Genomic DNA, 16315 nt, shown 5'->3' on the forward strand with positions numbered 1-16315 from the left:
ACGTGCGGCAGACCTGGCTGCCCACCACGCTCCCAGCCCTGCTGGAGTGCGGGACTGGACCTTGCGGTGGGCGTGTGCTGCTCTGAACTGGGCCCCGGCTGTGCCCAAGCAAGAAGCTCAAGGCAAGCAGTTCGGGGGCTTCTGGGAACTGGGGACAGGGACGAAAGGGCCCTCGAGGGCTGGAGGTGGCAGAAGTAGTGAAGGGCCTGGCTTGGCACAGGGGCCCCGCCCCCTGCAAGGGCTCCCATCCAGCATGCAGCCCAGGAGGGGAGGGGCTGAAATTAAGTTAAACACCATATGAATTTATTAAATCCACACTGTTAAAGGGCGGAGGTGTGGGGGTAGGGGTGCTCGGGGACGAGAGACAAGATGATGGACGGCCGAGGGCACCTGGAGGGGCTCCAGCACTGCCCCCGCCCAGCCCACCCCAGCACCGCCCTGTTGGCTTCCCCATGGTTGTGGCAGGGCAAGATGGCTGCGAACATAGAGGACCAACAGCCCCCACTGCCGGCGCACCCTGGGCCCTGACCCCATCTGTCCAGGGAGGTGGTGGGGGGGGGGGGCGGAGGCCAGGGAGGCAGGTGCTTTCACCAGGAGCCTGGGATGGCGGGGACCATGGCACCTAATCCTTCTTGTCCTCAGCTGCCTTCGCAGGGGCTTCCTGGGGCTCCTTGCCGGAGGGGGTGGGGACGGGGGTGGCTGTGTCATCCTGCCCACTTATGCCCAGCTCCTTCACCCTGTTGGGATCGACGCGCTAGATCCACTGCTGGTAGAGGTAGATGAAGAAAACCAGGTCTGTGGGGAGACAGGGGAGGTGGCGTGAGCGCAGGCAGAAAGCCAGGAGCCCCTGCCAGCCACTGGTCCTCACCGTCCCTCAGGCAGCAGATCCAGCACATGATGGGTGGGCATCTTGATGACGAAGGCAAACAGGTCGTCGATGAAGGTGTTGAGGGCCTTGTGGGTGAGCATGCACCAGGGAAGGTGGGCCACAGACCTGAGCTTGTAGTTGATGAAGAGCTGGGGCGTCATGGTGATGAAGCCTGTGGAGAAGACACCTGTGAGCAGGGGGCGGGGCCTTCTCACCCAGCCCCTCCCACGCCCTCCACCACACTCACACCCGCCTCTACCACTGCCAACACCAGGGCCCGCTGACCTACCTCAGGGCCTGTGCACTCGCTCTGCCCATCAACAGACCTGGGCCTGGCTCCCTCCCTGGCATCTTGGGCTCAGCCTCTCCTCTGAGAGGCTCCAGGCTACCCCTGCTGTGCAGCCCTCACTCTGCCCCACCCCCCCCACCATGGCACTCCCCTGTGTGCTTGCTGCTGCTCTGGTTTCCCACAAGACAAAATGTTGCCAAGGACGAGGACAGAAACAGACCGTCTCGTCCTCCTGCTCGGGGCCAGCCCTGCCTCCCACACTGGACGTGAGTAGACCTTGAGCCCCCTCAGGGCTGGCCCTGTCTCCCACACTGGACAGTGAGGGACTGTGAGCCCCCTCAGGGCTGGCCCTGTCTTCCACACTGGACTGTGAGTGGATCATGAGCCCCCTCAGGGCCGGCCCTGTCTCCCACACTGGATGAGCCCACCTGCCCCACCTGGCCCTCACCAAAGGTCACAGCCAGGTCTGTTCTGTGCTGCGCCGATACCGCCTCCTCCGGCTCCTCGACCCCGCACGGGGCTGGCGGGCACCCTCAGGCACCAGCGAGGCCTGGGTTCTGCTCCCTGACCTGGGGTCCCTCCAGCGCCCCACCTGAATGCCGCCTGGGGGAGCCCCCAGCCACACCCTGGAAGCCCTGGTCTCCCACGGGCACTGCTCCGGCGGTCAGCAGGGCCAGCTCTGCACTCAGTGTGCGAGGGCTCACCAGGCCACAGGGGTGCCCGTCTACCCACTCCCTGGGCCCCGTGGAGGCAGCAGCTTGGAGACAGGCTCCGGTGAGGGTGGTGGACCCAAGGGGCCACAGGACCTTTCAGTGGCTACTCCTCCTTGTGCCCCACTTCTCATCTGGACAGAGCCCCCCGCCCCCCAGCTCCGGGGTCAGAGTTTAGTGAGCTGGTCCTGCCCAGGACAGCTAGAGACACCGGTCCCTGCCCAGCTCTGGCACTGCAGCGCCTGGACGGGCACACCATCAGCAGCTTGATGCTGACTCTACTGATCCGGGGCCCCTGGGGCCTGGAGGATCACAGTCGGGGCAGACGGGCGGCCACTTGGCAGCTGGGTGGCTGGACAAGTGACCTTCCCTCCTGAGCCTCTGCCCCGGCCTCCACCTGGTAGGGGTGCGCAGGCCAGTGCCTGGCCACCAGCACAGTGGCCATACAACCAAGCACTGCTGGCACAGGGGCCTCCTGGTGAGGCAGTGGGCTGGGCCCGCCAAGGGGAGCAGCACAGGGGCTTCCCTGCTCCTGGCCTCACAGTTCCCGGGCCTGCTTCCTGGAGGCGCGTCCCGGCCTCTGCCCCAGCAGCAGGCCCAGCCCCTCCCTCCGCTGCTCTCCTGGTTGGTGGGAGATTCTGGGCTGGGAGTTTGGGCGCCCTTCCCCTTCCAGGCTCACAAGGCCCCTTGGAGAGTGGGGCCCAGAACCCAGGCAGGGGGAGCATGGGGGAGGGAGGATGAGGGGGCAGACCCCCCACCGTGGTCTCCCACAGGCCCCAGGGCCTCACCCTACCGTTCTTGAATACCAGGAACTCAAAGACACTGTGGATGATGGAGACGATGATGGTGAGCGCCAGCAGGTAGGCGTTGGTTTCCAGGAGGGCCACCTGTGGGGGGGTACTCATGAGTGCAGTCCCGCCCCCAGCCAGAAGACTTCTCTCATGCCCCAAGACCCCCTGTAGGACCTGCTGACCACCCTCCAGGGCTGGGAGCTAGAGACACACAGATGGGGAGATGGCAAGGGGCAGGAGGCCACGACTAGGGGAGACAGGCTGGTGGGGAGGGGGGCAGCTGCCGTGAGGAACGGGGACCCACAGCAACCACAGCTGTGGGTAGCACTGACATCACAGGCACCGGGAGGAGGGATTTCTGAGAGAGCAGAGTCGGGGTCAGAGCCCGAAGTCGGGGGCACAGGGCTGGGCCAGGCCAGCTGCAGAGGTCTTGGCCACGCAAGCAAAAAAGCTCTGAAGAGGCCATCGGAACCCAGGGACAGGACCCAGCTGGGGGTGAGCCTGGAGGTTGGGAGCCTAGGCAGGGTGCGCAGGGTGGCGGGTCCCATGCTCGCCGCCCAGCTCCGTCCACAGCACCCACCTTCACCGAGTCCTGCTGCTCCTCTCACGGCTCCTAGAGCTCGTCACTCAGGAAGTTCCAGGGTGACCTGGTGCTCTGGGCAGCATAGAGCAGACAGAATGACGCCCGCTCCTGCATCACACACAAAAACCCAGGGACCTTGGCCAGTGCACAGGGAACGTTTGGGACAATCTCAACACATAAAAGGTGGCCAACGAGTCAGGAGCTTCATCCAGGTCTACCACATGGGTGGCATGGGCCCCAACACTGGGGCCATCTTCTGCTGCTTTTTCCCAGGAGCATTAGCAGGGAGCTGGATTGAAAATGGAGCAGCCGGGACATGGACTCGTGCCCATAGGGTGGCTTTACTTGCTATGTCACAATGCCAGCCCCAAACAACAATTACTAACCACCCAGAAAGTATGGAGTTGGGCAAAAAAGAATACTTCATAAGGGCTTGCATTGTGGTGTAGCCGGTTCGGTGGCCATGGGTAATGCCAATATCCCTTATCAGAGCACCAGTTCTAATCCCGGCTGCTCCACTTCTATTCCTGCTCCCTGTTAATGTGCCTGGGAAAGCAGCGGAAGATGTCCCCAAATTCTGGGCCCTGGCACCCATGTGGGAGACCCAAATGGAGTTCCAGGATCCTAGTTTTGGTCTAGCCCAGCCCCAGCCACTGTGGCCACTTGGTGAATGAACCAGAGGATGGAAGATTCTCTCTCTCTCACTCTTTCAAATAAACAAAACAGATCTATAAACAATTAGAAACAACAACTTGTGTTTACTGTGTAGCTTAGATGTGAATGGTAGGCACACACTCCAAAACATTCAAATGCTGAGTGCTATTCTAATAAAGATCACATTCCTGTATGGAGAACTATCCTTCCACAGCAGAAAGTCAGTAAGAATGTTTGAAACTGAAAAACTAAGAAATCGCAGCTCCGACTTGTGGAGGGGAGTGTGGACAGGACGCAGTGGGAGAAACAGCTAAATGAAGCTGAGAGCAGCCGCCAAGGGGAGCGTGAAGGGGTGGGGTGGACGGGAGACAGGACTCCGCTGTCTGACACAGCAGCTTCACGTGAAACCACATACGCACGAGAGACCGTAAGAATACATGATGGGGCCAGTGCTGTGGCATAGAGGGTCAAGCCACCACCCGTGATACTGGTATCCCATGTGGGCGCTGGTTCAAGTCCCTGCGGAGCTGCTCAGCCTCTCACCACGGGGCCTGGTGTCCCCTCATGGCCCCACCTTCCACCTCCACCCCAACCCCGGCCTGAAGCTTGGAAGCAGATGAGGCCCCGGCACCCAGGAGCAGCTCTCACGGCCAGGGTGACAGCCCTGGGCCCTGGGGCAGGACCTGGGGCCTGGGGGCTTGGCTTGAGGCTTCAAGAGAGGCCGTGTGCACCCCTGCTTCAGCCCCCAGAGCCCGAGCAGGAACCCCTCCCATCCTAGGAGGCCTGCTGGACAGAGAGGAGGGCACAGCACAGGTGCAACACTTACTGATCCTGCACCCAGTCACCTACTGGGCAGTGCTGGGGATACAGAAGTGACCAAGACAGTCCCAGCCTTACCCTCACAGGACTCAGCCCCATGGGGAGAAAGACCTGACCCACACATTAAGGACCGAGAGGGGGCAGGGATGGGATGGGGAAGCCCAGCAGGGTCTGAGAACCCACAGAGGGCTTCCTGGAGGAGGCAGCATTTGTACGTGGGGCTGCCAGAGACCAGAGTCAGAGCCTGAGCTGTGTGACCTGAGGCAGTCGCTCTCCCTCTCTGCACCTCACCTTCCTCATCTGTCAGATGGGGTTGCTGGGAGGTTTCCATGAGTCCTCCTAGCCAGCGTCGTGCACTTAGTAGGTGCTCAATGCACATTAGCTAAAATTATTTTGAAACTGGGCTGCCGGACAAACTGGTGACACCCAGATAAACCCGAGGACAATCACTAAGCCCTCGCTGGTTTAAAGCCCAGGACTGCACACCTCGGGGCAGCTGGAAGAATCCCGGGGCAGGCCTCATCCCCACGGCCTTCCTTCTGACGGGGAAGGCAAAGCACAGAGACCCCGGTATGCAGCGCAGCAGGCGGGCTGTGGGCAGGGTCGCAAGAGCACCGGGAGCAGGCCCTGTGGTGTGCGCCCAGCCCCGGGCTGCCCTACCTGCGGGATGTCCAGCTCTGCGAAGTGCTCGTAGCAGCCATCCGAGTTCTCACCGCTCGTCCAGTCGCTGTACATGAGGTCGTGCTGCTCCTAGAAGAGAGCCGAGGTGGCGTTGAAGTCTGTAAAGTGCTCGTGCTCTGAGATGTACACATGCAGGTTCTGGGTGTGGGAGCGGGGGGCAGAGCTCAGGGCCATTCTTCAGAGCCTCAGCACATGCACGGATAAAGAGCGGAGGAAGAGCCGGGCGGCATCAGCCCCTCGTGAACCAGAGTGTGTGGGGACAGGGAGTTGTGGTGAAGAGAGTAACTTCTCCTCCCCACACCTGTGACTGCCCTGGCTGAGCCTGGCAGCCAGAGGTGCGCAGCAGCTAAAGAACCAGCAGCCTGCCCTCCGAGCTGAGCATGGACAGCAGCAGGAGCCCCAGAATGCTGGCCCCCTTCTGGGCTGCACGCCTCAGGGCAAAGCAGGCACCAGCTGACCATTCAGGACACAGGGAGGGGGAGCCCAGCCCCTCCTGCCCCCACGGCCCACGGAGCAGGGAAGCAGGGCAGTGGTCACCCCGCTGACAGAACCCAGAGCCGCACAGTTGGCAGAAGCCCATCCTGGGGCCGGCGCTGGCTGGGGAAGCTCCGGCTCTGCCCGTGCCCACCACGTCTCCCCAGCTCTCTTCCCACAGCCCTGAGAGCAAGTGCTAAAGGCCTGTGCTGTCAACTTCCCGAAAACATCGGCTCCACCCCATGGATGCTGCCTGACAACCCCACGCCCCAATTGTTCAGAGTCCATGGTGACCACGAACCCCTCCATCACACCCACCTGCCCCACACTCCGCCCACCTGTCACCTTCCACCCCTGCATCCAGCAGTTACCATTAAAGTGTCTTTGGGGAACAGGTTGTGGATGGCGACGCAGGGGGCTCCTCCAGGGCCCACCTGGTCCTGAGGGGTCAGCCCTCGGCAGAACCAGCTGCTGATGGCCCAGATGATGAAGATCCTAGGAGGGAAGCAGCGCAGCAGTGAGTCCAGGCCTTCTCCTTCCTCCTGTGCCACCACTGCGGAGGGAAGCGCACAGGTGCGGAGCTGACAAGAGGCCGCAAATCCCGTAGGGAGAGACTGGGGTGGGGCGCCTGGCACCACCCTGGTCTCCATGCAGAGCCCCCAGCCGAGTCCTGCTGGTGACAACCAGGCCATAATGGCTTCGGCCACCAAACCCTCTGACATGGGCAACTGAAGGTGCCAGTGCCCTGGGGTCCCCGGTGAGAGGCTCCCGAGAATCTGGAATCCTAGCAGGCAGTGGCACAGAACCTCGGGAGACACCACCAGGGAGCTTCCGATCGCCTGGAAACCGGACAAGCAGAGAGTACTAATGGGCTAGCCTCAGAGTCAACGGCCTGGGTTATTCAGGCCAACTCTCCCTTTGGAAGGAACTGGAAAAGTCTGATAAAACTTATTAACATATTAAGAATACAGTGGGGTTGGCATTGTAACACAGTGGGTTAAGCTGCCACCTGCGACACGAGCATCCCCATGTGCCCACCAGTTAGAGTTCTGACTGCTCTGTTTTCCACACTGTTCCCTGCTAATGCACCTGAGAAGGCGGCAGAAGATAGCCCAAGTGCTGGGACACCTGCTACCCATATGGAAGACCCGGATGCAATTCCAGGCTCCTGGGTTCAGCCTGGCCATTTGGGAAGGGAACCAGTGATGGAAGATCTCTGTATTTCCTTCTCCCTCTGTAACATTCCCTTTCAAAAGAGAGGAAGGGAGGGAGGGAGGGAGAAAAGAACGCTGGGGCAGTGTCTGGCCAAGGGTTAAGTTGCCACTTGGATTCCCACAGCACAGCGCCTGCCCCAAGTCCTGCTGTTCTACTTCCCATCCAGCCCTCTGCTCTGTGCACTGCAGGAGGCAGCAGACGACAGCTCAGGTACTTGGGCCCCTGACACCCACGTGGGAGATCCAGACTGAGTTCTAGGCTCTTGGCTTAGCCTAGCCCAGCCCTGGCTGTTGTGGGCATCTGGGGAGTGAGCCAGCAGATGGGAGGGCTCTTTCCATCTGTCTTGCTGTGCGCTTCAAACAAAAATGAAAATAAGTCAGGGGCCAGCACCGTGGCACAGTAGGTTAATCCTCTGCCTGCGGCGCTGGCATCCCATATGGGCACCAGTTCTAGTCCTGGCTGCCCCTCTTCCAATCCAGCTCTGCTGTGGCCTGGAAAAGCAGTGGAAGGTGGCCCAAGTACTTGGGCCTCTGCATCCACAAGGGAGACCGCAAAGAAGCTCCTGGCTCCTGGCTTTGGATTGGCGCAGCTCTGGCCATTGCAGCTATCTGGAGGGTGAACCAGGCGACAGAAGACCTTTCTCTCTGTCTCTCCCTCTCACTGTCTGTAACTCTACCTCTCAAATAAATAAATAAAATCTTTAAAAAATCAATAAAAGTTTGAATATATATATGTGTATATTTATGAAGAAGACTAAGAAGACACAGGGTAGGTGCTAACACAGTAATTAAGACCCTGCTTAGGATGTCCACATCCCACATCAGAGTGCCTTAACTCAAGTCCCTGCTCTGTCCTGTGGGGAGCAACTCAGACTAGATTAAGTTACTGGAATTAAGACTTATTCTATGCATCTGCTCTCCCACAATATGGCGCTGGGAGAGGAGGAAACAGCTTCTACACAGCTGCCTCTCGCCAATTTGACTGATGAGCTGCAGGAGCTGATCTTGCTCCTGATTGGAGGAGAGCAGCGTGCTCGGCGTGTGGGTAGCAGAGTTGGGATTGGTGGAAGAGGACTATAAAGGAGGAGACAACATACACCAGGAACATCCAGATAACATCTGAGCAGCCCCCGAGAGAGCCGGCTGGCGGTGTGCCGCTCCCCCGTGGAAGTGGGGAAAGTGGCAGGGGGAGCCGCCCCTCCACGGAGGTGGAGGGATCGGAAGCCAACCCGGGAAGGACCAGCAGCAAACCAGGGAAGGGCCGAGCAGACAAAAGAACAGCGCAGGGTCCTGTGTCATTCCTCTGTGAATGGGGGAGTGACACTGTCCCTCACCCCAGCAATTGGGTCCCTGCTACTCATGTGGGAGACCAGATTGAGTTCCCAGTTCCTGGCTTCAGCCTGGCCCAGCCTCAGCTACTGGAAAACACTGGATGGGAGATTTCTGCCTATATTAAGAAACAGAGGCCAGCCTGTGGCATAGCGGGTAAAGCCACTGCCTGCAGTGCCAACATCCCATGTAGGCGCCAGTTCATGACCTGGGTGCTCCATGTCCCATCCAGCTCTCTGCTATGGCCTGGGAAAGCAGTAGAAGATGGCCCAAGTCCTTGGGACCCTGCACCCACATGGGAGACCTGGAAGAAGCTCCTAGCTCCTGGCTTCAGATAGGCTGAGCTCTGCCCCTTGCAGCCATTTGGGGAGTGAACCAGCTGATGGGAGATAGCTCTCTGTGCCTCTGCCTCTTTATAACTCCGTCTTTCCAATAAATAAATACATCTTTAAAAAAAGGAAAGTTACACTATGAATATATCAATAAATCTCATATTTATGATTATTATATGATACAGTAAGACTGTTCTCATAGATGTTCTTGTAGATAATTATTCTGAAAGATTTATTTATTTATTTGATAGCCAGGGTTATGGAGAGAGGCAGAGAGAGTGAGAGTGAGAGAGAGAGAGAGTGATTGATCTTCCATCTGCTGGTTCACTCCCCAAATGGCTGCAACTGCTGGGGCTGGGCCAGTCTGAAGCCAGGAACCTCAAACCCCATCTGGGTCTCCCAGATTGTGGCAGGAATTCCAGCACTTGGGCCAACTTCGGCTGCTTTCCCGGGCATATCGGCAGGGAGCTGGATGGAAAGCAGAGTAGCCGGGACCTGAATTGACATCCACACGGGACGCCAGCATCACCGGCCGCGGCTTGACCTGTTGCGCTGCCTCCTCTGGCAAATAATTCTGATACAATGTACACGTATGTGAGCAAAAGCAGTGACAATGCACAGGAATGCAGATCACCAGGCCAACACTGAAGGGGAGATGGGAGAACTGAGGAGGAAAAGGAGCGCTGTGAGGCGCACCTGCCTCGTGCCCACGGGAGGGCACTAGGGACCCACACCTTGGACACTGGCACCTCCAGGGCTCCACGCCCAGGGGAGGTGGGGCACCAGGCCACCCTGAGCCCCGCACCAAGGAGCTGCACAGCAGGCCTGCATGAGGAGTCACACAGGCAGCTCCTGCCTGTATGCTGGAGGAAGGAGACCCTGGGGGCGGGTAATGCCCACAAGCAGCCAGCAGAGGCAGAGCGAGTCTGTGCATTGCAGGTTTCAGTAACTCCCCCCGCCTAAGAACCAACATGCAGGCAGGTGCAGGCCAGGCACACAAGGAAACAAGACGCCATGGACCAGACGCCGCAGCTACCATGGTCCAGAGGCAGAACAAGACACGGACGCAGAAGTTTCAGACAGAGTCCTCCAAAGTGCTCAAGGTCTGCATCTGGCGAGCATCAGAAGGACCCACTCTCCAGATAACATGACAGAAAGAGGCGACACAGAAACAATGGACAGCATCCAAACCACAGCAGTGACAGAACCACCTCCTCAGCTCACGAAATCCCACCACCAGCAGCCCAAAGCCTCCAATGGCAGCTGGTGCAGGGGCACGGCCAGGGCGCTCTGCGAAGGGAGACGTGGGGTGGGAGCCCGCCTGTGTGTGGAGTGTGAGCCTGTCTCTGGGTGGAGGGAGGCGCGGGTGTGGATGTAGAGGAATGTGTGGGGTGTGGACGTGGAGGAAGGTGGGGGTGTGGACGTGGAGGAATGCGTGGGGGGTGTGGACATGGAGGAAGGCGTGGGGTGTGGACGTGGAAGAATGCGTGGGGTGTGGACGTGGAGGAAGGTGGGGGGTGTGGACATGGAGGAAGGTGGGGGGTGTGGACGTGGAGGAAGGTGGGGGTGTGGACATGGAGGAAGGTGGGGGGTGTGGACATGGAGGAAGGTGGGGGGTGTGGACCTGGAGGAAGGTGGGGGGTGTGGACATGGAGGAAGGTGGGGGGTGTGGACATGGAGGGAGGTGGGGGGTGTGGACGTGGAGGAAGGTGGGGGGTGTGGACATGGAGGGAGGTGGGGGGTGTGGACCTGGAGGAAGGCATGGGGTGTGGACGTGGAGGAATGCGTGGGGTGTGGACGTGGAGGAATGCGTGGGGTGTGGACATGGAAGGAGGCACAGGGTGTGGACGTGGAGGAATGCATATGGGGTATGGACATGGAGGGAGGTGTGGGTGTGGACATGGAGGAATGTGTGGGGTGTGGACGTGGAGGAATGCATGGGGTGTGGACATGGAGGAAGGTGGGGGGTGTGGACATGGAGGGAGGTGGGGGTGTGGACATGGAGGGAGGTGGGGGTGTGGACATGGAGGAAGGTGGGGGGTGTGGACGTGGAGGGAGGCTGTGCTGAACACCACCGATATGTCCTCTGGCAGGAACACACAGGGGCGGCAGCTGAGCCAGGCCACCAGGCCCGACGAGCCCCAGCTCGCTTGGCCACCCCCAGGGTCAATACCTAAGAATAAAGCTGAGCACACAGCAGCTAGCACCTACTATGTGCTGGTCATTATGTGGCTTTCAAAAAAAAAAAAAGGATTTGTTTATTTGAAAAGCAGAGTGGTAGAGAGGGAGGAAGAGAGATCTTCCATCTGCTGGTTCACTCCCCAGCTGGCCCCAATGGCCAGGGCTGATCCAGGCCAAAGCCAGGAGCCAGGAGCTCCATCTGGGTCTTCCACATGGAGAGTATTTGGGTCATCGTCTGCTGCCTTCCCAGGAGCATTAGCAGGGAGCTGGATGGGAAGTGGAGCAGCCAGGACTGGAACGGGCACCTGGACTGGGGATGCAGGCACCGCGAGCAGCAGCTTAACCTGCTTTGCCTCGTCACCGGCCCGCCTAGTGGTTGACGTAGTTTCACGGAGCATCTCAGCTAAGCTCCGTTGCACTCTAAGAGGTAGGTCGTAGTCAGTGTCAACATCAGGGGTCCCTGAGACCACGCTGGGATTCAGAGTGCCCAGAGGACTGCCAGGACTCAGCACAGTCACGTGTGTGGCTGTGGCTTGTACCCCGGGCAGGGCACAGGAAGAGCAGAGTCAGGGGCAGGCGCCCATACCCTGGGCAGATCAGGGACAGAGCAGAGTCAGGGGCGGGCGCCCATACCCTGGGCAGGGCACAGGAAGAGCAGAGTCAGGGGCGGGCACCTGTACCCTGGACAGGGCACGGGTAGAGCAGAGTCAGGGTCAGGCGCTGTACCCCGGGCAGGGCATGGGAAGAGCAGAGTCAGGGGCGGGTACCTGTACCCCGGGCAGGGCACGGAAAGAGCAGAGTCAGGGGTGGGCGCCTGTACCCTGGGCAGGGCATGGGAAGAGCAGAGTCAGGGGCAGGTGCCTATACCCCGGGCAGGGCACGGGTAGAGCAGAGTCAGGCGTGGCCACCTGGCCCCGTGGTTGAGATGCCTCTTAGGACAGCTGCATCCATCCCGTCCCTTAGCAGAGCACTTGGCTCGAGTCCCAGCTCCACTTCCAAATCCAGCTTCCCACCACTGTGCCTCCTGGGAATCAGCAGGCGAGGCCTCAAGCCCTTGGGACCCTGCCGCCCACATGGGTGACCCAGACTGGGTTCCAGGCTCCTGGCTTTGGCCTGGGCAGCCCTGGCTGTTGAGGTATTTCGGATGTGAACCAGCAGATGGAAGAACTCTGTTTTGTCTCTTTTAAATAAATTAAAAAAAAATTTAAATAGAATTAAAGACAAATTTGGGTGGGTGTCTGGCTTAGCAGTTAAGACACTGGGATGCCTGCACCTCCTAGTAAAGTTCCAGCTTCCTCCTCCTGTGCACCCTGGAAGTCAGCAGATGATGGCTCCTGGCCCCACACTGGACACTCGGTGGAGATCTGTGCTCCTGCCCAGGCTGCTGCAGGCCTTTGTGGAATGGACTGGCAGAGGGGAGCTCTCTGTCCTTCTGCCTTTCAAATTCATGCAGCTTAAGCTGCCTCTGTGCCACTGCATCCCCTATAGGAATGCTGGGTTGAGTCCCAGCTGCTCCACATCTGATCCAGCTCCCTGCTGATACACCCGGGAAGGCAGTGGAAGATGGCCCAAGTCCTTGGGCCCCTGCCACCCACGTGGAAGACCAGGATGAAGTTCCTGGTGCCTGGCACCTGGCTTTGGCCTGGCCCAGATGTGGCTGTTGTGACCATTTGGGGGATGAACCAGCAGACGAAAGATCTCACTCTTCCCCTCTCTCTGTCACTCTGCCCTTCAGATTAGAAAGGCAGAGTGACAGAGAGGGAGAGAGATAGAGAGAGAGGTCTTCCATCCACTGGTTCACTCCCCAAATGGCCACAATGGCTGGAGCTGAGCCAAGTCGAAGGCAGGAGCCAGGAGCTTCTTCTGGGTCTCCCACAGGGGTATAGGGGCCCAAGAACTTGGGCCAACTTCCACTGCTTTCCCAGGCCATAGCAGAGAGCTGGGTCGGAAGTGGAGCAGTTGGGACTAGAACTGGCACCCATATGGGATGCTGGCACTGCAGGTGGTGGATCTAACCCACCATGCCACAACGCCAGCTTTTTTTTAAGTAACTTAAAAAAAAAAAAACACCTCTGCTTGGGTCCAGCGCCACGGCTCACTTGGTTAATCCTCCGCCTGTGGTGCAGCACCCCATAAGGGCACTGGGTTCTAGTCCCGGTTGGGCACCGGGTTCTAGTCCCGGTCACTCCTCTTCTAGTCTGGGTCTCTGCGGTGGCCCGGGAAGGCAGTGGAGGATGGCCCAAGTGCTTGGGCCCTGCACTCACATGGGAGACCGGAAGGAAGCACCTGGCTCCTGGCTTTGGATTGGCACAGCACACAGGCCATAGCGGCCAGGTTGTGGGTGAACCAATGGAAGGAAGTCCTTTCTCTCTGTCTCTCTCTCTCTCTAACTCTATCTGTCATAAAAAAAAAAAAAACCCTCTGCTGCTAAAGTCCCTCACACAGATGGTGCAGGGTTGGCACAAGCCCACCCATACACTTCACACAACTTCTGAGCGACCCTAAGCACCTAATGCTACGGACCTGCTGGGTGAAGTCAGTCCACGGTTTTGTTTAGGGAACACTGGCATGGAAAAAAGTGCACCTGCTCAGTAAGATGTCATTCTTTTCCCCAAAAACATTTTCAATCTGCAGATACGGAGAAAGGGCATACTGAACAGTGAGAGCAGGCTCCCCATGCCCTCTGCCCACCCAGCTTGGGGCGACTTCTGTCCGAGCCCTTGGGAGGGAGTGGAGCCGGAGAGGCCAGGGGAGCTGTCCCACGCCCTCCGTGTGCTCCCTTCCCAGCCCTCATCACCGGAAGCTATTTGTGTGGTTCTACCACCTGCCCAGGCATCTGGCACCATGGCCCCCACCCCGCAGACCCACGCACGCCCCTCCCCATGCATCCACCAGCACGTGACTCTGCAAGCCCCGCACCGACCTGCTGACCACAGGCCCCCAGGTCTTTAGTTGTGGGACAGAGCATCCTCCCCCGCGCTGCTGGCCCCTGGCCCTCACCTTTCTGCACCTGGTCACACAGCAGGTAGAGCTGCTCGCCGCCTGTGCACTGCCCGCTCTCCTTGTTGCCAGCAGATCCGCAGCTCCAACGTGTTTGTGGACTCTGGCAGGGGGCGAGGGGCAGAGAATCCCACCTTGAAATCCTTCCCAGGCTCCCAGCGGGTGCCTGCCCAGGGCTGGGAGAGCCTTGATGGGGAGCAGGCAGGGCAGCCCACCTGTGCTAGGAAGGCAGCGGAAGCTGGCCCAAGTGCCTGGGCCCCTGCACCCACGCCGGAGATCCGGATCGAGTTCTGGGCTCCTGGTGTTGGCCTGGCCCAGGCCTGGCTGTTGTGGCCATTTAGGAAGTGAACCAGCAGATGTGTGTGTGTGTGTGTGTGTGTGTGTGTATGTGTGTGTCTCCATCTCTTAACTCTGCCTCTCAAATAAATATAAATAGAGACCTGCAGATCTCAGGGAGAGTAGGTGCGGTCAGGGATTGGGGTCAGGGTTCATGGACCTTGTACGGCCTCCCTCGGTGTAAAAGTCCAGACCTGCAGGAGGTCACGAGGGTTGGGTAGGCCTGACGCCAGGCCCTGGCTCAGCAGTGATCATGTGCCCGGGCCTGGCCAATTAGAGCACTGCCTCCCTGTACCCGTAGCTGATTGGCCAGAGAGGAGCAGCTGACCCCAAGCAGGCCAATGAGAGGCAGCCCTGAGATTCTGGGCCAGAACACGGGAGGAGAGGCCAGAAAAGGTGCTGGTGGGGAGGGTTGCTGGCAGGACTGGGCCGGTGCCGCCCACCTAGGAGAAACCCTGAGGGTCCTACCAGAAGTGACCACGCGAGGGAAGAGCTGCTGAGACATTGGCGTCACCTGCAGCTGGAGCGCAGTGCCCCATCGTGGCTTCTTTGGTTCATGGGACAGAGCTCTGTGCCCACCAAAGCACAACTAGAACAGAGAACTGTGCCACCCGAAGCCCACCTGGGACAGACCCACATGCCCCACTAAGCCCACATGGGACAGAACCCTCTGATACCCTAAGCACACCAGGGACAGGGACTGCTGCCCCACTAAACACACCAGGGACAGAGCTCACTGCCCCCCCAAGCACACCTGGGACAGAGCCCCCTGCCCCCCAGAGCCCACCAGGGACAGAGCCCTCTGCCCCCCTAAGCCCACTTGGGACAGAGTCCCTTGCCTGCCAAGCCCAACTGGGACAGAGACCCATGTCCCCTGAAGCACACCTGGGACAGAGCCCCCCTGCCAACCGAAAACCACCTGGGACAGAGCCCCCTGCCCCCAAAAACCACCTTGGACAGAGACCCATGCCCCCTTAAGCCCAACTGGGACACAGACCCTGCCCGCCAAGGCCACCTGGGACAGAGCCCCCGGAACAGCAAGCACACCTGAGATAGAGACCCCTGCCCCCCTAAGCCCACCTGAGACAGAGCCCTCTGCCCCTGAAGACCACCTGGGACAGAGGCCCCTGCCCCGCCAACCCATCTGGGACAGCCCCTGCCTTGCCAAATTGTGACAGAGCCCCCTGCCCCCCCAAGCACACCTGGGATAGAGCCCCCTGCCCCCCCCAAGCACACCTGGGATAGAGCCCTCTGCCCCGCCAAGCCCATCTGGTACAGAGTCCCTTGCCCTGCCAAGCCCAACTGGGACAGAGACCCATGCCCCCCGAAGTACACCGGGGACAGAGCCCCCCTGCCAACCGAAAACCACCTGGGATAGAGCCCCCCTGCCCCCAAAAACCACCTGGGACAGAGAACCATGCCCCCTTAAGCCCAACTGGGACAGAGCCTCCTGACTCACTAAGCCCACCTGGGACAGAGCCACCTGCACCTCGAAGCCCACATGGAACAAAGCACCTTGCCCCATAAGCACACCTGGGGATGATCCCCATGCAACACTAGCCCACTTGACAGAACCCCTGCCCCCCAAAGCCCATCTGGGACAGATCCACATGCCCCACTAAGCCCACCTGGGACAGAACCTCCTGCCACCATAAGCCCACCTGGGACAGAGCCCCCTGCCCCCCGAAACTCACCTGGGACAGAGCCAACTGCCCACTGAAACCCACCTGGACAGAGCCCCCTGCCCACCGAAACCGAAACCCACCTGGGACAGAGCTCCCTGCCCCCCGAAACCCACTTGGGACAGAGCCTCCTGGCCCACTAAGCCCTCCTGGGACAGAGCCCCATGCCCTGTTAAGACCACCTGGGACACAGGCCCCTGCCCGGCAAGTCACCTGGGACAGAGCCCCCTGCCCCCCGAAGCCCACCTAGGACAGAACCCTTTCCCCCAGAAGCCCACCTGGGACAGAGAACCCTGCCCTGCCAAGCCCACTTGGGACAGAGTCTCCTGCCCCACTAAGCCCACATGGGACAGAGCCCCCTGCACCCAGAAG

General features: G+C 59.7%; 1 pseudogene; it reads left to right on the top strand.

Moving 5' to 3' along the window:
• LOC138850340 (sorting nexin-7-like) overlaps positions 1–16315 on the top strand; it is a 415797-nt pseudogene that overhangs the window by 317372 nt on the left and 82110 nt on the right.

This window comes from Oryctolagus cuniculus, chromosome 7 (genome assembly GCF_964237555.1).
Source record: "Oryctolagus cuniculus chromosome 7, mOryCun1.1, whole genome shotgun sequence".
In the NCBI taxonomy this organism is placed as follows: Eukaryota; Metazoa; Chordata; class Mammalia; order Lagomorpha; family Leporidae; genus Oryctolagus; species Oryctolagus cuniculus.